This window comes from Sminthopsis crassicaudata, chromosome 5, assembly GCF_048593235.1.
Source record: "Sminthopsis crassicaudata isolate SCR6 chromosome 5, ASM4859323v1, whole genome shotgun sequence".
Classification (NCBI taxonomy): Eukaryota; Metazoa; Chordata; class Mammalia; order Dasyuromorphia; family Dasyuridae; genus Sminthopsis; species Sminthopsis crassicaudata.
In genome coordinates, this window is record NC_133621.1 from 118,277,985 (window position 1) to 118,298,640 (window position 20,656).

Consider the following 20,656-nt stretch of genomic DNA (forward strand, 5'->3'; position numbering starts at 1 on the left):
AAGGAAGGAAGGAAGGAAGGAAGGAAGGAAGGAAGGAAAAAAAGAAAGAAAGAAAGAAGAAAGAAAGAAAGAAAGAAAGAAAGAAAGAAAGAAAGAAAGAAAGAAAGAAAGAAAGAAAGAAAGAAAGAAAGAAAGAAAGAAAGAAAGAAAGAAAGAAAGAAAGAAAGAAAGAAAGAAAGAAAGAAAGAAAGAAAGAAAGAAAGAAAGAAAGAAAGAAAGAAAGAAAGAAAGAAAGAAAGAAAGAAAGAAAGAAAGAAAGAAAGAAAAGAAAGAAAGAAAGAAAGAAAGAAAGAAAGAAAGAAAGAAAGGAAGGAAGGAAGGAAGGAAGAAAGGAAGGAAGAAAAAAAGAAAGAAAGAAAGAAAGAGGAGAATATTAACAATAAGATAATATGCCAAATATCAGGGGAAATGATTTTCAAGGAAAAAAAAATATATTGCTGAAAAGAAAGGTAATAACAAATAGAAAACAACAGATAGAATGAATTTAAAAGGCAATAAAATATTGGTATTAAAAACTAGCATAAAAAGCCCTCTTGAAAACCAGAGAATAAATGTATAAATTTGAAAACCAGAAGTGATAGCAGACTGGATCAAAAGCCAGAATCCTAAGATATGCTGTTTACAGGAAACACATTTAAAACATGGTGATGCATGCAGTGTAATTTGTTATGCTTCAGGTGATGTTAAAAAAAGCAGGGGTAGCCATCTTTATTTCAGATCAAGCAAAAGCAAAAATTGATCTAATTAAAAGAAATAAGGAAGGAAACTATACCTTGCTAAAGGGTAGCATAGACAATGAAGCAATATCAATACTAAACATATATGCACCAAGTGGCATAGCATCTAAATTCCTAAAGGAAAAGTTGAGATCAGCAAGAAGAAATAGACAGCAAAACTATAATAGTGGGAGAGCTCAACCTCACACTTTCAGAATTAGAAAAATCAAACCACAAAACAAATAAGAAAGAAATTAAAGAGATAAATAGATTATTAGAAAAAGTTGGTATGGTAGATCTTTGGAGACAGAAAGGAGTACACTTCTGCTCAACAGTTCATGGAATCTGTACAAACATTGACCCTATATTAGGACATAAAGAACTCAAATTCAAATGCAGTAAGACAGAAATGGTAAAGGCATTCTTTTCAAATCGCAATATAATAAAAAATACATTCAACAAAAAAGCTAGGGGAAATAGACCAAAAAGTAATTGGAAACAAAATAATCTCATCCTAAAGAATGAATGGGTGAAACAGTAAATCATAGACACAATTAATAATTTCACCCAAGGGAATGACAACAATGAAACAACATACCAAAATGTGTGGGATGCAGCCAAAGTAGTAATAAGGGGAAATTTTATATCTCTAGAGGCTTACTTGAATAAAACAGAAAAAGAGAAGATCAATGAATTGGGCTTGCAACTTAAAAAGCTAAAAAAAGTACCAAATTTAAAACCCCCAATGCAATATTAAACTTGAAATTCTAAAATTAAAAGGAGAAATTCATAAAATTGAAAGTAAAAAAGCTATTGAATTAATAAATAAAACTAAGAGTTAGTCTTATGAAAAAAACCAACAAAATATTTAAATCTTTTACAAATCTGATTAGAAAAAAGAAAGATAAAAATCAAATTGTTAGTCTTAAAAATAAAAAGGGAGAACTTTCTACCAATGAAGAGGAAATTAGAGCAATAATCAGGAGTTATTTGCTCAACTTTATGCCAATAAATTTGATAACCTAAGTGAAAAGGATGACTACCTTCAAAAATATATGTGGCCCAGTTAACAGAGGAGGAAGTAAATTGCTTAAGTAGTCCCATTTAAAAAAAAAAGGAATAGAACAAGCTATTAATCAGCTCTATAAGAAAAAATCCCCACAACCAGATGGATTTACATGTGAATTCTACTAAACATTTAAAGAACAATTAACTCCAATGTCATATAAACTATTTGAAAAAATAGGGAATGAAGGAGCCCTACCAAATTCTTTTTTTTTTTTTTTATATATATATATATATATATATATATACATATATATATATATATATATATATATTTTATAATATTATCCCTTGTATTCATTTTTCCAAATTACCCCCCCTCCCTCTATTCCCTCCCCCCGACGACAGGCAATACCATACATTTTACATGTGTTACAATATAGTCTAGGTACAATACATGTGTGCGAATATCATTTTCTTGTTGCACAATAAAAATTAGAATCCGAAGGTATATGCAACCTGGGCAGACAGATATTAGTGCTAACAATTTTCATTCCCCTGCCAGTGTTTCTTCTCTGGGTGTAGCTACCTCTGTCCATCATTGATCAACTGGAAGTGAGTTGGATCTTCTTTATGTTGAAGATTTCCACTTCCATCAGAATACATCCTCATACAGTATTGTTGTTGAAGTGTACAGTGATCTTCTGGTTCTGCTCATTTCACTCAGCATCAGTTGATTTAAGTCTCTCCAGGCCTCTCTATATTCCTCCTGCTGGTCATTTCTTACCGAGCAATAATATTCCATAACCTTCATATACCACAATTTACCCAACCATTCTCCAACTGATGGACATCCATTCATCTTCCAGTTTCTAGCTACAACAAAAAGAGCTGCCACAAACATTTTGGCACATATATGTCTCTTTCCGCTCTTTAGTATTTCTTTGGGATATAATCCCAGTAGTAGCGCTGCTGGGTCAAAGGGTATGCACAGTTTGATAACTTTTTGGGCATAATTCCAGATTGCTCTCCAGAATGGCTGGATTCTTTCACAACTCCACCAGCAATGTATTAGTGTCCCAATTTCCCCACATCCCCTCCAACATTTGTTATTATTTGTTCCTGTCATCTTAGCCAATCTGACAGGTGTGTAGTGGTATCTCAGAGTGGTCTTAATTTGCATTTCTCTGATCAGTAGTGATTTGGAACACTCTTTCATGTGAGTGGATATAGTTTCAATTTCTTCCTCTGAGAACTGTCTGTGCATATCCTTTGACCATTTATCAATTGGAGAATGGTTCGGTTTCTTATAAATTACGGTCAGTTCTCTATATATTTTGGAAATGAGACCTTTGTCAGAACCTTTGTTTCTAAAAATATTTTCCCAATTTGTTACTTCCCTTCTAATCTTGTTTGCATTAGTATTATTTGTACAGAAACTTTTTAGTTTGATGTAATCAAAATCTTCTATTTTGTGATCAATAATGATCTCTAGTTCTCCTCTGGTCATAAATTCCTTCCTCCTCCACAAGTCTGAGAGGTAGATTATCCTCTGTTCCTCTAATCTATTTATTATCTCCCTCTTTATGCCTAAATCACGGACCCATTTTGATCTTATCTTGGTATATGGTGTTAAGTGTGGATCCATATCTAATTTCTGCCATACTAATTTCCAGTTTTCCCAACAGTTTTTTCTGAATAATGAATTTTTATCCCTAATGTTGGAATCTTTGGGTTTGTCAAAGATTAGATTGCTATAGATGTACCCTTTTTTGTCCTTTGTATCTAATATGTTCCACTGATCTACCGGTCTATTTCTTAGCCAATACCAAATGGTTTTGGTGACTGCTGCTATATAATATAGCTTTAGATCAGGTACACTTAGACCACCTTCCTCTGAGTTTTTTTTCATTAGTTCCCTTGCAATTCTCGACCTTTTATTCTTCCATATGAATTTTGTTGTTATTTTTTCTAGGTCATTAAAATAGTTTCTTGGGAGTCTGATTGGTATAGCACTAAATAAATAGATTAGTTTGGGGAGTATTGTCATCTTTATTATATTCGCTCGGCCTATCCAAAAGCACTGAATGTCTTTCCAATTATTTAAATCTGATTTTATTTTTGTGGCAAGTGTTTTGTAATTTTTCTCATATAATTCCTGACTTTTCTTTGGTAGATGGATTCCCAAATATTTTATACTCTCAACATTTGTTTGGAATGGAATTTCTCTTTGTATCTCTTGCTGTTGCATTTTGTTAGTGATATATAAAAATGCCGAGGATTTATGTGGATTTATTTTGTATCCTGCCACTTTGCTGAAATTTTGAATTATTTCTAGTAGCTTTTTAGCAGAGTCTTTGGGGTTCTCTAAGTATACCATCATGTCATCTGCAAAAAGTGATAGTTTAATTTCCTCATTTCCTACTCTAATTTCTTGAATCTCTTTCTCGGCTCTTATTGCCGAGGCTAGCGTTTCTAGTACTATATTGAATAGTAATGGTGATAGTGGGCAACCTTGTTTCACTCCTGATCTTACTGGGAAAGGTTGCAGTTTATTTCTATTGCATATTATGCTTACTGACGGTCTTAAATATATACTCCTGATTATTCTAAGGAATAATCCATTTATTCCTATACTCTCAAGAGTTTTTAGTAGGAATGGATGTTGGATTTTGTCAAATGCTTTTTCTGCATCTATGGAGATGATCATATGGTTCTTATTAATTTGATTATTAATATGGTCAATTATATTAATAGTTTTCCTAATATTAAACCAGCCCTGCATTCCTGGAATAAATCCTACTTGATCATAGTGTATTATCTTGGAGATGATTTTCTGAAGTCTTTTTGCTAATATCTTATTTAAGATTTTAGCATCAATATTCATTAAGGAGATTGGTCTATAATTTTCTTTCTCAGTTTTCGATCTACCAGGTTTAGGTATCAGTACCATGTCTGTGTCATAAAAGGAGTTTGGTAGGACTCCTTCATCCCCTATTTTTTCAAATAATTTATATAACATTGGGGCTAATTGTTCTTTAAATGTTTGGTAGAATTCACATGTGAATCCATCTGGCCCTGGGGATTTTTTCCTGGGGAGTTGATTAATAGCTTGTTCTATTTCTTTTTCTGAAATGGGACTATTTAAGCAATTTATCTCCTCCTCTGTTAATCTAGGGAGCCTATATTTTTGGAGAAAGTCATCCATTTCACTTAAGTTATCAAATTTATTGGCATAAAGTTGGGCGAAGTAACTCCTTAATATTTCTCTAATTTCCTCTTCATTGGTGGAAAGATCCCCCTTTTCATTTGTAAGACTATCAATTTGATTTTCCTCTTTCTTTTTTTTGATCAAATTTACCAAAGGTTTATCTATTTTATTGGCTTTTTCATAAAACCAACTCTTGGTTTTATTTATTAATTCAATAGTTTTTTTACTTTCAATTTTATTGATTTCTCCTTTTAATTTTTGTATTTCGAGTTTAATTTTTGTTGGGGGTTTATAATTTGGTCTTTTTCTAGCCTTTTAAGTTGTAAGCCCAATTCGTTAATCTTCTCTTTCTCAATTTTCTTCAAATAAGCCTCTAAAGATATAAAATTTCCCCTTATTACTGCTTTAGCTGCATCCCAAAGATTTTGATATGTTGTCTCATCATTATCATTATCTTGGGTGAAATTGTTAATTGTTTCTATAATTTGCTCTTTCACCCAGTCATTCTTAAAGATGAGATTATTCAGTTTCCAATTACTTTTTGGTCTATTTACCCCTAACTTTTTACTGAATGTAGCTTTTATTGCATTGTGATCTGAGAAGAAGGCATTTATTATTTCTGCCTTCCTACATTTAATTTTGAGATCTTTATGTCCTAATATATGGTCTATTTTTGTATAGGATCCATGAACTGCTGAGAAGAAAGTATATTCCTTCCTATTGCCATTCAGTTTTCTCCAAAGGTCTATCATACCTAGTTTTTCTAATGTTCTATTTACTTTTTTAATTTCTTTCTTGTTTGTTTTGTGGTTTGATTTGTCTAAATCTGAGAGTGCAAGGTTGAGATCTCCCACTATTATAGTTTTACTGTCTATTTCTTCTTGCAGTTCTCTTAACTTTTCCTTTAGAAAGTTAGATGCTATACCACTTGGTGCATATATGTTTAGTATTGATATGGCTTCATTATTTATGCTACCTTTCAGCAGGATATAGTTTCCTTCCTTATCTTTTTTAACGAGATCTACTTCTGCTTTTGCTTGATCTGAGATAAGGATAGCTACCCCTGCTTTTTTGGCTTTACCTGAAGCATAATAGGCTCTGTTCCAACCTTTTACCTTTACTCTGTATGTATCTCCCTGCTTTAAGTGTGTTTCCTGTAGGCAACATATTGTAGGGTTCTGCTTTTTGATCCAATCTGCTATCCGTCTCTGTTTGATGGGATCGTTCATCCCATTTACATTTACAGTTAAAATTTCTAATTCTGTATTTCCTGCCATCGTATTATCCCCAGATTATACTTTTTTCCCTTGACCCCCCTGATCCCCCTCCCCGATATTTAATTTACAGACCCCCCTTGTGACGTGCAACCCTCCCTCTTTTTTTTTTTTTTTTTTTAGGATCCCTCCCCCCTCCCTCCAAGTCCCTTCACTTATTCTCCTTTTCCTTTCCCCTTTTCCTCTCCCCCCTTTTAATGAGGTGAGAGAAAATTCTCTGAAAAACAAATATGTTAATTATTTACTCTTTGAGCCTCTTCTGATGAGAGTAAGATTCACACAATGATTCTCCCCCTCACTAAGTTCCCTCAGATATGGTGTATTTTCTATGTCTCTTCCTGGGATGTAGTTTCCCTCTTTTTATCACTCCTTCCCCTTTTTCTGAACCGACCTCCTTCCCTTTACTACACCCCCCTTTTTTTCTTTTATATCAGTAAAATCAAATTATCCTTGAGTATTTTTTATATACCCACAACAGAGTTACAGTTCTCAAGGGTTCTGTGTACCTTTTTCTTTTTCTCTTCAGTCTTGTGGATGTAGATCAAATTTTTTGTTTAAGTCTGTTTTTTTTCTTAGAAACATATAGAATTCCTCTGTTTCATTGAATGACCATCTTCTTCCATGGAAAAAGATGCTAAACTTAGCTGGGTAGTTCATTCTTGGTTGCAGTCCTTGATCTTTTGCCTTTCGGAATATCAGGTTCCAGGCCCTTCTATCTTTTAATGTGGAGGCAGCCAGATCTTGGGTGACCCTTATTGTGGCACCTTGGTATTTAAATTGTTTTTTTCTAGCTGCTTGCAGGATTTTCTCCTTTGTGTGGTAATTCTGCAGCTTAGCCACAATATTCCGTGGTGTTCTTTTTTTAGGGTCTATTTCAGAAGGAGTTCGATGAATTCTTTCCACATCTACTTTCCCTTCTGTTTCTATTATCTCTGGACAGTTCTCTTTGATAATTTCCTGTAAAATAGAATCTAGGCTCTTTTTTTGGTCATAGTTTTCTGGAAGTCCAATAATCCGCAGATTATCTCTCCTAGATCTATTTTCCAGGTGTATAGATTTTCCCAGTAAGTATTTGACGTTGTTCTCCAGCTTCTCATTTTTTTTGTTTTGTTTGACTGATTCTTGGGTTCTCTGTGAATCATTCATTTCTATTTGTTCCATCCTGACTTTTAAGGAGTTATTTTCTTCTTTCACAGTTTTTAGTTCTTTTGTAAATGCCCAATTTCGTTTTTAAATGAATTATTTTGCTCTATTGAATTTTTTTCCATTTCCCTAATTTTTTTTTTGAGAATTATTTTCTTTTTCCAATTCAGAAATTCTATTTTCTTGAGACTTTTTTATCTTTTCCAATTCAGAAATCCTACTTTCCTGTGTTTTTTTAACCTTTTCTAATTCACTAATTTTGTTTCCCTGCATCTCCTGTGAATTTTTTATTTTTTCCAACTCCAATTTCAGGACGTTGTTATTCTCTATCATAACTTCCCTTTCCTTTCCCCATTTTTCTTCGATCTCCCTCAAATTTTTAAGAGCTTCTTCTAGGAGAGAGTTATGTGATGGGGGGCAGGAATCGTTCCCCTTTAGGTTGTTGTCTGTTGATTCTCTGCTGTCAACTTCCTCGGGGTTGGATACCCGGTCTTTCTCTGTATAGAAGGAATCTATGGTTTTTCTAGCTTTTTTGCTCATACTTAAAAAAAATCTTTTGGGGTCTGTCCCTGGGGTAGGAAATTATTTACTTCTTTACCAGCTTCCTCCCAGACCGGATGGATGCAGTGGCTCCTGAGCCTGAGCTAAGAGAGAGCTCTGGGAGAGAGTTCCCCACCCCCTCCCTGGAAGTGCCTCAGAGGTGATTAGCACTACTGTGTTTCGAGGGCGCTGAACAGTAAAGGCAGCACGAAGCCCAGCCTATGTGTCCGGGTGGGGAGTGGATGTCTGCAGCAGGTGACGTGAGAAGCCCCTGCGCTCAAACTGGAAGTGTCTGCCAGAAACCGCGGCCCCTAGTTCAAAGGTTCCGCTTCTCTGGGACTTCCTGGAGCTGAGTTCCACTCCCTCCAGCTAAGCTAGGCAGTGTGTGTTGCCTTGGGCCGTATCCACCCACTTGTCAATCTCTTAACTATTCTCAGGTGGTAGCTGAGGCCACACCCCCTGGTGCCGATTCTCTGCTGAGTCACCCCCCGGGTCGGGGAAAATCTAATTTGAGTTTTAAAATATTTTGGCTTTCTCTTCTGAACTGCTAAATAATTAGCAGAGAAGAGCTAACAGCCTGTGCCAGATTCCTTTACCTCAGTGGCTTCTCTGATCCCAGAGCCCTTCCCAGCGCAATGGGCGCAGTGTGCCCCTACCCCACCGTCTGTGCTGGTCTTTCTTATTCCTCCCCTGAGAACTGACCTTTCCTGTTGAAACTCCAGATTCTCTTCAGCTGGTAAGTCGTGCTTCCAGTCCTTGTGGTATCTATCAGTCCTGAGCTAATTCTGAGACTTAATTTATCTAATTGGTTGTGAGGGAGTGAGGACGTTCACTGAGTCGTGTGTTTCTTCTCCGCCATCTTGGCTCCGCCCCCCCCAAATTCTTTTTATGACACAAACATGGTACTGATATCTAAACCAGGTAGGTTGAAAACAGAGAAAGAAAATTATAGAACAATCTCCCTAATAAATATTGATGCTAAATCTTAAATAAAACATTAGCAAAAAGACTACAGAAAATCATCCCCAGGATAATACACCATGATCAAGGAGGATTTATACCAGGAATGCAAGGCTGATATCAATATTAGGAAAATTATTAGTATAATTGACTATATCAATAACTAAATTAACAAAAACCATATGATCATCTTAATAGATGCAGAAAAAGGCATTTGATAAAATCCAACATCCATTCCTATTAAAAACACTCGAGACTATAGGAATAAATGGATTTTTTCTTAAAATAGTCAGTAGCATCTATTTAAAACCATCAGTAAGCATTATATGTAATGGGGATAAACTGGAACCATTCCCAATAAGATCAGGAGTGAAACAAGACTGCCCACTATCACCATTACTATTCAATATTGTATTAGAAATCCTAGCTTTGACAATGAGTTGAGAAAGAGATTAAAGGAATTAGAGTAGGTAATGAAGAAATCAAATTATCACTCTTTGCTGATGATATGATGGTATACTTAGAGAACCCCAGAAATTCTACTAAAAAGCTATTAGAAATAATCCACAACTTTAGAAAAGTTGCAGGATACAAAATCAACCCGCATAAACAAAATTCAGCAGTTAGAGATACAAAGAGAAATTCCATTTAAAGTAACTGCCAATAGTATAAAATATTTGGGAATCTATCTGCCAAGGGAAAGTCAGGAACTATATGATTTAACCAATTGGAAAAATATTAAGTGCTCTTGAATGGGTTGAGAGAATGTAATAATGATGACAATATTACCTAAACTAATATATTAATTTAGTGCTATACCAATCCAAGTCCCAAAAAACTACTTTAATGACCTAGAAAAAAATAACAAGAAAATTCATCTGGAAGAACAAAAGGTCAAAACTTTCAAGGGAACTAATGAAAAAAAAAAAAAAATGGAGGTGGCCTAGCTGTAACAGATCTAAAACTATATTATAAAGCAGTGGTTACGAAAACCATTTTTATTGGCTAAGAAATAGACTAGTTGATTAGTGAAATAGGTTAGATTTACAGGACAAAATAGTCAATACTTTTAATAACCTAATCTTTGACAAACACAAAGACCTCAGCTTTTGGGTTAAGAATTCACTATTTGACAAAAACTGCTAGGAAAATTGGAAGTTACTATGGCAGAAACTAGGCATTGACCCACACTTAATACCATATGCCAAGATAAGGTCAAAATGGATTCATGATCTAATCATAAAGAATGAGATTACTAATAATTTAAATAGGAGAGTTTAACTCTCAGACCTATGGAGAAGGAAGGAATTTATGACCAAGGAAGAACTAGACATCTCTATTGATCACAAAATAGAAAATTTTGATTATATAAAATTGAAAAGCTTTTTCACAAACAAAATTAATGCAGACAAGATTAGAAGGGAAACAATAAACTGAAAAAACATTTTTACAGTCAAAGGCCTCATTTCCAAAATATATAGAGAATTGACTCTAATTTATAAGAAATCAAGCCATTCTCCAATTGATAAATGGTCAAAGGATATGAAGAGACAATTTTCATTTGAAGAAATGGAAGCTATTTCTAGCCATATGAAAAGATGCTCCAAGTCATTATTAATCAGAGAAATGCAAACTTAAGACAACTCTGAGATACCATTACAAACCTCTCAGACTGGCTAGGATAACAGGAAACAATACTGCTAAATGTTGGAGTTGATGTGAGAAAACTGGGACACTGATACACTTTTGGTAGAATTGTGAATGCGTCCAACCATTCTCAAGAGCAATTTAGAACTATGCTCAAAAAATTATTAAACTGTGCATACCCTTTGACCCAGCAGTGTTACTACTGGGCTTAAATCTCAAAGAGATCTTAAAGAAGGCACAGGGACCTGTATGTGCAAAAAATGTTTGTGGCAGCCTTTTTTGTGGTGGCTAAAAACTGGAAATTGAATGGATGCCCAACAATTGGAGAATGGTTAGGTAAATTGTGGTATATGAATGTTATGGAATATTATTGCTATGTAAGAAATGACCAGCAAGATGATTTCAGAAAGGTCTGGAGAGACTTACATGAACTGAATCTGAGTGAAATGAGTAGGACCAGGAGATCATTATATGCTTCAACAATAACACTATATGATGATCAATTCTGATGTACTTGGCTCTCTTCAACAATGAGATGAACCAAATCAATTCCATTTGCTCAATAATGAAGAGAACCAGCTACCCCAGCAAAACAACTCTGGGAAATGAGTGTGAACTACAACATAGCATTTCCACTCCCTCTGTTTTTGTTTTCTTACATTTTTTATTTCCTTTTCAGGGTTAATTTTACCTTATTTCTAAGTCCGATTTTTCTTGTGCAGCAAAATAACTATATGTATGTATATATATAAAGTATTTAACATATTTAACATGTATTGATCTACCTGCCATCTAGGGGAGGGGGTGGGGGAAGGTGGGGAAAAGTTGGAACAGAAGGTTTTGCAAGGGTCAATGCTGAAAATTACCCATGTATATATCTTGTAAATAAAAAAAAAAAAAACTATAATAAAAATAGATATTAACTTAAAAAAATATAAAATAACTAAAACAAAAACATAAAGAAATAGTGATCTTAAAACAAACCAAGTTTAGAAAGAAAACTAAATTATCATGAATACAGGTTATTACTATATTGAATAGTGCAGTTGATAATTGGCTAGCCTGCATCAGAAAAAAAAAAAAAAAAACAACTTTTTTTTTCTAAGTTCAAGTCTGACCCCAAACACTAACTAGCTGTGTGACCTTGGATAACTCACTTAACCATTTGCCTTGGTTCCCTCATCTATAAAATGAGTTGGAGAAGGAAATGGCAAAACACTCTACTGTGTTTGCCAAGAAAAACCCAAATGGAGTCACAAAAAAAGTCAGATACAATTGAACAAAAAAACAAACAAACAAACAAACAAACAAACAAAAAAAACTGAACAACAATAAAAATTACTATAGTACTTTAACAAAAAAAACAACTTGAAGGAGAAAGGCGGTCAGGGGAGATCAGCAATGACTAGTTGAACCTAAATTTGATAAACAGAATAGGTAATTTCCCCAAATAATATCTTTAATATAAACCAAGGTTACAATTCACTACCAGTAATTTTCCTCAATTCTCATCTTCCTGGGAAACAAATAGACTAGACTGACATTCTACAACTGTTTTTCTTGGGTTTAAATTAAAAAAAAATCTGAGCCAAAATCACAATTTAACATGAGGAAAGAAGTTTCACTTTTCTGTTTGCATTCCTGTAATCACTTCCTCTCCCCACTCTAGCACATAGGTGATATAGGTAATAACTCAGGATCTCCAGAATAAAGGAATTACCTCAGATAATCATCAGGGAACACTTTCTTCTGCAAATGATATCTCTCTGGAAATTATTTATCTTTTTGCTATCCCAAGTATCTTGTATCTGAAACCTCACTTCTCCAGAATGTGCTTTGCATTAATAGTAGGAATATTTTTTCCATTGAAACTCACAAATCTATATCCTTCTATTCACTAATTCCTTTTAAAAAAAGAACCACTATATTATTTATATCTATTATACTAAACTCTTAGCCCTTTCCTTCATGAATCCCAAAACTATCAGATCAGGTTTGTTTCCTTGTTCTTACTGACAATCACCATTTACTGGAACTCATGAAAACATGTTCCAGAGTATAAATGTCAAAACCTAATGTCATGAATAAAGTTGGTTCGGGATCAATGCAGAAGATGGATGACATAAACCACATTTTCTTCAGTAATTATGAATATTACTTGGCCAAAAGCTATCAATCATCTTAGGTCCACCAATGATTGACAGCTTTAAAGATTGTATATTATATACTTCACTCCTTAGCCAGTGTTTGGAATATGAATCTGTGTTGTGTTCCCTTTTAGGGATGTTAGCACCTTAAAATGCTGCCAGGATTTTCCACTAAGCCTAAGAAAGAAGTTAATTATGCTTATGTTGATTTTTCAGTCCTCAAGGCCAATTGCGGATTCTTTCAGATCTTTTTGATGTCCTATTTTGAGATATTCACATAAGTAAACAGTACTTGGACAATTTATGTAATGTTACATGCTAATTAAACTGATTACTGTGGAACCCTCTCAGCTTAGGGTTTATTATCCTTTCCTTTTTGAAAATTATAATTCTTTTTTAAACTCTAAAATCTGTTTTATATTCCTACTGACATATACAGACTAATATAAAAGAATTCATGAGTTATTATATAAGAATTACTATATAAAGGAAGAAAAGCAAATCTTATGCCATCCCTTTTGGGTTATTAAATAAGCACAGAAGAACAACTTACGTCGTTGAAGTAATACAAATAAAATATCATCATTATATCCAGTAGAGAGAAAGTTGATCATATATTTTAATTTATAGGCAAATGACATTGATATACTTTTTATCTCTTTCCAGAATTACAATATAAGGAGCTTTTACTAGAGATGGGAATCAAATAAGATTATTTTCAAAGTGGTTCTTATTTGAAAGCTGGAGAATAAGAGTTATGATAAAACTTTCATGGAATCCAAAAAGAGCAGCAGAAGGAGCATTCATTATACAGCTTTGCTCCCCAGGTTTCCTTCTTTCAATAACCTTCATACTGATAATGCTTTCTTGGAACAGATAGTAATTTTTAAAAGTCAATTTCACATATCATCTGTAGGTAAATTTGGAGAAAATCCAAAGCAGAGACACATCATGATTAAATATATGGAAGGATTTACTTATGTGGAAAATTAAACATCCTAAATAAATAAACTTAATATCCAAATGGGAATCAAACATCTGTAGAGTTACTTGAAAAATGAATCTTTTAAAAAGGTGGAAAATACATTAAAAATATTAGAAGCATATAGAATAGAATTTCATTATAATACAATTCACTCTAGCAGGCCCTCTTATAAATAATGCCATTGGGCCAAGATGACTCTAAAAGAGAAAATGAGACTCATAATTGTGTGACTTGAAATCTCTTAAATCCAATTCAAACACAAGTCTAGACATCACCCATGATGACATTAGTCTTCTTTTAAAAATGAGAGATAAACAACAACTGTCCCAAAAACTGCTTTCTCAAGCCTATTATATACAGGAGAAACAGATGGCGTAATGGATAAAGAATGAACATCAAATGGGTTAAATTTCACCTAACATACAAACTGACTGTGGGATTATGAGCAAGTCATCTACCCTTAAAGAGCAAAGAAATTAGTCTCTAAGATTGTGAATTGCAAAGTGCTTACATGAACACATTAAAACGGGGGAGTTCTCTTACCAGGAGTTTCTTATACAACATCTTGGAATAAAAAAGTAATATTGATATAATTCTTAATAGCTATGCAGCACTTATAATACATTATTTCAATTGATCTTCATAATAGATGTGTGAGATAGGTAGTACAATGAAGTAATGGAGATACACAACAAAAGTAAGACTTTCCCTAATTTTAAGAGGTTTACAATACTAATAGGGAACACCACAAATATAGAAGATTGAACCAAAAGATGGAAAAGTACTATAGTTCTAAGAGAACAACAGCAAAATACATGATAATGCTTTTACTTTAATGTCATTTTCATTGGTAAAATTATGTCAGTGTTGGATGTTATTGCATTTGACAGTGAAGATTTAGGTGAAAATAACTTTCCTTTTTGAATATTTAACCTGTGTAGAAGAGATTACCATATTATATACCTATATGGTTTACCCTCTTGGATGATGGCTGATATACTTACTTGGAAGCTTTGTCATTCCCATAACTCTTGAGTTCAGAGTCTTTTATTATTTTTATAATGATCTAAAGGGATGATCAATGCAATTGTGGTGACTTGACCTATCCAGTATAGCACATGCTGCTTTCTGTTTCTCATCTAGATTGTCTTGCCTCTTGTATTGCCTCTTATGAGAAAAAGAAAAAGTGACCCTAGAATGTTGGGTAACCTGGATTCAAATATCTTTTCTGACTCTTACTACTTGTATGAGATTTGGAAAATCATAGCCTTAAAACTTAGTTACTTATTCTATGAAAAAGGAGATAGGACTAAATGCCCTCTAAGGAATTTTCCAGTTTTAGATCTATAAATCAAAATGATCTTCTGATGTTATTTGTCTTAGTCAAGATTGAAGAAACTGTGGCTATCTGTTTAAACAGATCATTTATTATATTACAGCTAATAATCAAGTATGATGACATGAATTCAATTCTTCTAGTTCTTTACCTCTGGAAAGTTCAAAGATTCATCAAGTCATAAAGTGGTCATTATATCACACATATCATCATATAGAGGTTTTCACGAATGATGATTTCTAGAAACATTTCATCATGAACATCATATAAAAATTCTGTGAGATGTTTTTGTAAACAAGGGAGAGAAAGGCAGAGGAGTCACATTATAGAAATGCTTAAGACGATATGTATTAGACAATTTGAGAAGGAAAGGATCACTGAGATTCAATGTGAGTACTAAAGAAAAAGAAGACAGGAAAGATGTTAAAAGGAATAGAATTTTTCTGATGTATGGGATTCCCTTTAATTTACCTCTCTCCTCTTTGACCTATAGCTACAAATTGTGGAGAAAATTTTGCATAAATCAGGAGAGCGATGGCAAGAAATAAACATTTGAATAATGAAGAAGAAATATTTTCATTGACTAAGAAGGGAGTAAGGTACAGTAAAAAGAGGCCTGACCTTAGACAGGAGCTCTTAATTTGTAGTCCATGAAGTTGACTTTGTTTTGGATTTAATTAAATGAATTTCAATATCATTAGTATCCTATGTATTATTTTATGCCTTAAAAATAAGGAGGATTCCAAAGGTTTCCCCAGATTACCAAAGGAGATCAGAACATAAAAAAATTAAAATCACCTGCTCTAGATTCAGAGGTCCTTGACTAAAATCCAGCCTCTGATATTTACTATGTCTATGACCTTTGGTGAATTAACCTAGGTTCTTAGGACCTTAGTTTCATCATCTGTAAAATGAGGTGGATGGTACTGAAAGTACTCTCTCTCCTCTCTCCTGCTTCCCCCCCTCCTCCTCCTCCCCCTCCTCCTCCTTCCCCTCCTCCTCCTCCTCCTCCTCCTTCCCCTCCTCCTCCTTCCTCCTCCTCCTCCTTCCTCCTCCTCCTCCCCCTCCTCCTCCTTCCCCCCCTCCTTGCCCTCCTCCTCCTCCTCCTCCTCCTCCTCCTCCTCCTCCTCCTCCTCCTCCTCCTCCTCCTCCTCCTCCTCCTCCTCCTTCTTCTTCTTCTTCTTCTTCTTCTTCTTCTTCTTCTTCTTCTTCTTCTTCTTCTTCTTCTTCTTCTTCTTCTTCTTCTTCTTCTTCTTCTACTCTCTCTCTCTCTCTCTCTCTCTCTCTCTCTCTCTCTCTCTCTCTCTCTCTCTCTCTCTCTCACTCTTTCTCTCTCTCTCTTCCTCTTTCCCTCTCTCTCTATTTCTCTGTCAAGGGATGCTGCCATCATTACTTTTCCTTCTTTATTAATTTTAGATGACAACTAAACATGTGCCACTCGTTTCCCCTTGTTCTCTCCAAGGCTCATTTCTACTTATGTAGAATAAAGAACAGTTGCTTGGAGAACACTAAACCAATAGCTGAAAAGCTTAAATGAAAACTATCCTTCACAAGCTGAGAAAACAGCTCTCAGGAGTAGTTTTAATGGTGCTTTGGAAATGGGCACGAGGCCCAATGATGGGCCCTGATGACATGTGGAGCAGCATAATTATATCATGTTTGAACAAAGATCAGATTCATTTAAATATTGAAACCTAACTCTGTGTTAATTGATAGCATATTAACTTTATGAGGTGTGGGCTTATGTAGGAAAAGGAAAGTCAAAGAATCACTACAATATGCACTGCTCTATTACATAACAACTCCCTTGAAAAATGCCTGAGTAGGGAATTGAAACCTTAGATTACAATGAAAATACCAATATCATTCAAAAAAGGGGGTGAGATGTACTATCTGGCATTACCTCCTCAAAGTTTATATTGCCTCTGTTCTTGTACCTTCTACTTTTTACCAAAGTCTTTGAAATTTTCTTGGAATTGTATACAAATACTGGTCTCATGAAATAGGCAATATAAACTGTATGATGAAGACATGATCTCAGGATGAGATAGAAAAACCCATCTGTTGTTTAATCATCAGTTGTGTAATTTGAGATATTATGAAAAGAGCCTAATCTCCTAATCGTGATTTTAGACTCTATTTATATTGATCTCTCTGGTTTGCTCCCGTGTATTAACATAGTACTTTATTCTGCACTTTTTCCTATTAAGTTCTCACTTTTGTAGAGAAGAACAATATATCATGTCTATGAAACACTAATTAACATCTCCACACCATTGATTGATGAGGCATTGCAGCTTCTCTAAAAGTATGTTAAGACACTTACTCTAAGTTGTTGTTTGCCATAAAAATTCTGACATGTTGATTAAGTTTGATTGGGTAATTCTACCACAATTGAAGTGTCAGTAAGACGTCAAAAAATTGGAGTATATCCATTTATTTTGCTTTAATCATAAATCCAACAAATATATTCACACTTAGTATGATATTAATATTTCTCATAACTCTTCATCTGTTAGTCCATCAATTCATAACTAATTATTTCTAACAACTATCCATCTATCATCTATCCATCTACTTGCAAATAAATGTTCACTTTCTACTAACTGGCTTAGAGAACTATATGGTCAACATTAAATAATGTGCTCTTTCATACCATCTCAAATTACAAAACTAAAATTTAAGAAAATGAGAAAATAAAGGATTGAAATAAGGTCAAGTCAGGGAATAACAGGTACTAATGAAACTAAATTCTAAAATATTACCTAAATAATGAACAACATTTTCTGGGTCATTTCAGATCTACCTATTGGAAGTCAAAAAATAAATCACATTAAGAGGTCAATGTCAATATGGTAGGAAATTTCTGGTATAACTTCCAAAGATATGCCTTGACCCTATACAGACATATTTATTAATAAATCTTAGGCCAGTCTAGCAACTCACTATAAAACTGTGAGAGGTTGTATGATCTTTTTCATCGGCATGTTAGTGTTTTGAGATTTTTTAGATTATTACATGCATCACCATACTTTGTAGCACAAAGATTACTGATATATCCAAATAAAATAATGTTTGATTCTCCTACTGTTTAGTTAATCCTTGGTGTACACCTAATTCAAAGCTCAATGTAGATTGCATTTTATCTTTGATTTTTGTGGTATATTTATACTGATTCATACTGTTTGTTATGTAAAAAGCTCATAACAGCATTTTAATATTAGGTTAACACAGCCTAGGGGTATTAGTTCCAACAAGTGCATAAATTCCCAATTAGTAAAAGTTCCAATAACATACATGTTAGTACAAATCCTAGATTTTTAAACTGCAGGAACCCAATGTATAGATGTTTGAACAAAAGAAAAACTATGTAAACAAAAACCTCTTTACATACATATGTATACATATATATGCATGTACATTTTATGAACATGCATGTAAATACATGTAGATATAGTATGTTTTATTTCAGTTCTACTACTTAGGAAATAAACAAATAAATGCACTTATCCTTTCATTAGTATATGATTAAATGTTCAGGTCTGATGAAGAATTCACTCTATTACTAAAAAAGTTCAGCATCTTTTCTGCTCCTTTAGTAACTGGGAATTTCCAGATACCTGAATAATCCAAAGACACACAATCTCTGTGGGAAAAGAAAAGAATTCTTCTTGACTCTGAGTGGTCTTTAGCTACATGTATGTATGTATGTATGTATGTAATTTGTGATATACATATAGTTACATGCATAGATATTTTAATTCTTATTCTCTTTCAGAATATGGGATGCCTTGCAGTACAAACAAATAACATTGTAAAAATGGCCAGATCAATTTCTGGTTAAGATAGCATCTTAATAAGTCAATAAGTGGGAAGAAGTCTCCCACTTAAACTTTAAAACAGATATAAATGGTCCCAAAAGGACAGAAATAAAGAAATCTGAAGGAAAAAAGGTTTCCTAAATCTCACAATCAACAGGAAAGTTCTTCAGAGAGATGTTGAAAGTGCTTTTGTACTGCTTCTTCTGACTTACATGTAAGTGTTTGACATTAAGGCTATGAACCTGAAATTGGACACTCTCCAGAAGAGTTTAAATGCTTGACTATTCAACTCAAGACTATTCAGTGCCGGATACCTTATCCTGGCAGGTAATCTTCTGAATATCTTTTATTTTCTGGCATGGTGTTAGTAAACTGTTCAGGTTTCTCAGGCATGCAACAATCAAGTTAGCACTACAGCGCTGTAGAATATCAATAATTAAATACAAACAAGATGTAGACAGAATAAAGTGGAAGTAGTCTCAAAGCACAGAAATTAAGGAAGACTGAGAAAAGCTTCTTGAAGAAGATGGGACTTCTGGAGAACAAGTCACAATCCAGTTTCATTTCTAATAAATTAGCTTCCTGAAGATAATTTATCAGAATGTTATCAGAACATAATTAGAAATAGAATTAACCACCAGGTTTTATTGCAAAGAGAGGAAGGCTACAATCACATACTCCTTTTTCTCATTTCTTATGTTATGATAGTATTCCAATACATTACATACTATAATTTGTTCAGACAGTCCTAAAATGATGGACTTTCCACTTCAGTTTCCAGTTCTTTGCTTCTACAAAAAGAAGTGTTATAATTTCATACACATATCCATTTTCTATTTCACTGATCTCTTTGGCCTATTAATAATCCTTCTGCATCAAAAGGTATGCACAGTTTATTGACTTTTAAAATGTGGTTCCAAATTGTTTCCAGAAGAATGACATCAATTCATATCTACGCCAGAAGTGGATTAATGTGCAGTCACTCTAATATTTCATTTTCACTTTTTGTCATCTTTGCTAACTTGATAAGTATAAGGTAGAAACAGATTATTATTTTTTTAATGTTGGAGAGGGAATTAAAAGAAGAAAAAGTAAAAAATGTGACATCATAGAGGGAATTACAATTAACAATAACAGTAAACATGATTAGGATTCCACCTAAGGTAAAATAGAGTAGCATAATGGATTGGAAAATTGAATCGAAGAATGTTTGGTTTAAAAGAAAGACATTCAGACATACAGATTAAGAGATTCAATCAAGGAACTAAACCAAAATTTGTTAAATGCTTTAGGAGGATTCTAAAAGGAGGTGTAGAAATCATGATTTCAGATGAGATAACAATAAAACTTTCATAGTTTAAAGAGTTTTCTTCCAGACATAATGAAATAATATCAATAAGTACCATATATGGGCCAGATAAAAATTCCATAAGCACTTGAAAGGCATTTTACAATAAGAAATATATATATATTTGTGAGTCTTTGTACCTCATTCAGACCCAGATAAAATTAATAAAAAGATAAAATCCAAATAATCATCTCTGGCAATTATGCACTCAAAAAAAAAAAAAAAAAAAAGAAATATACACATTTCTTAGTTGTACATTGCCCAGGGTAGTGCAGTATTTCCATGCCAGGGAATTTACCAGGATGTTTCTAGCCAAAATATATAGGCTGTTAGCTACTCTCCTGGTTCAGGAACCAATGAATCAGGAGGTAAGGTGTGAGACATCCAACATAAATATAAAAGGCAAATAGTGAGCCCCAGAATAACACAGGCCTTGGCTACAAACACGAAGCACAGAAAGAAAGTCAGCAGCACCAGCCCAGGGTAGTTACTACTGCCTGCAGAGGAAGTTTGGGACAATCTT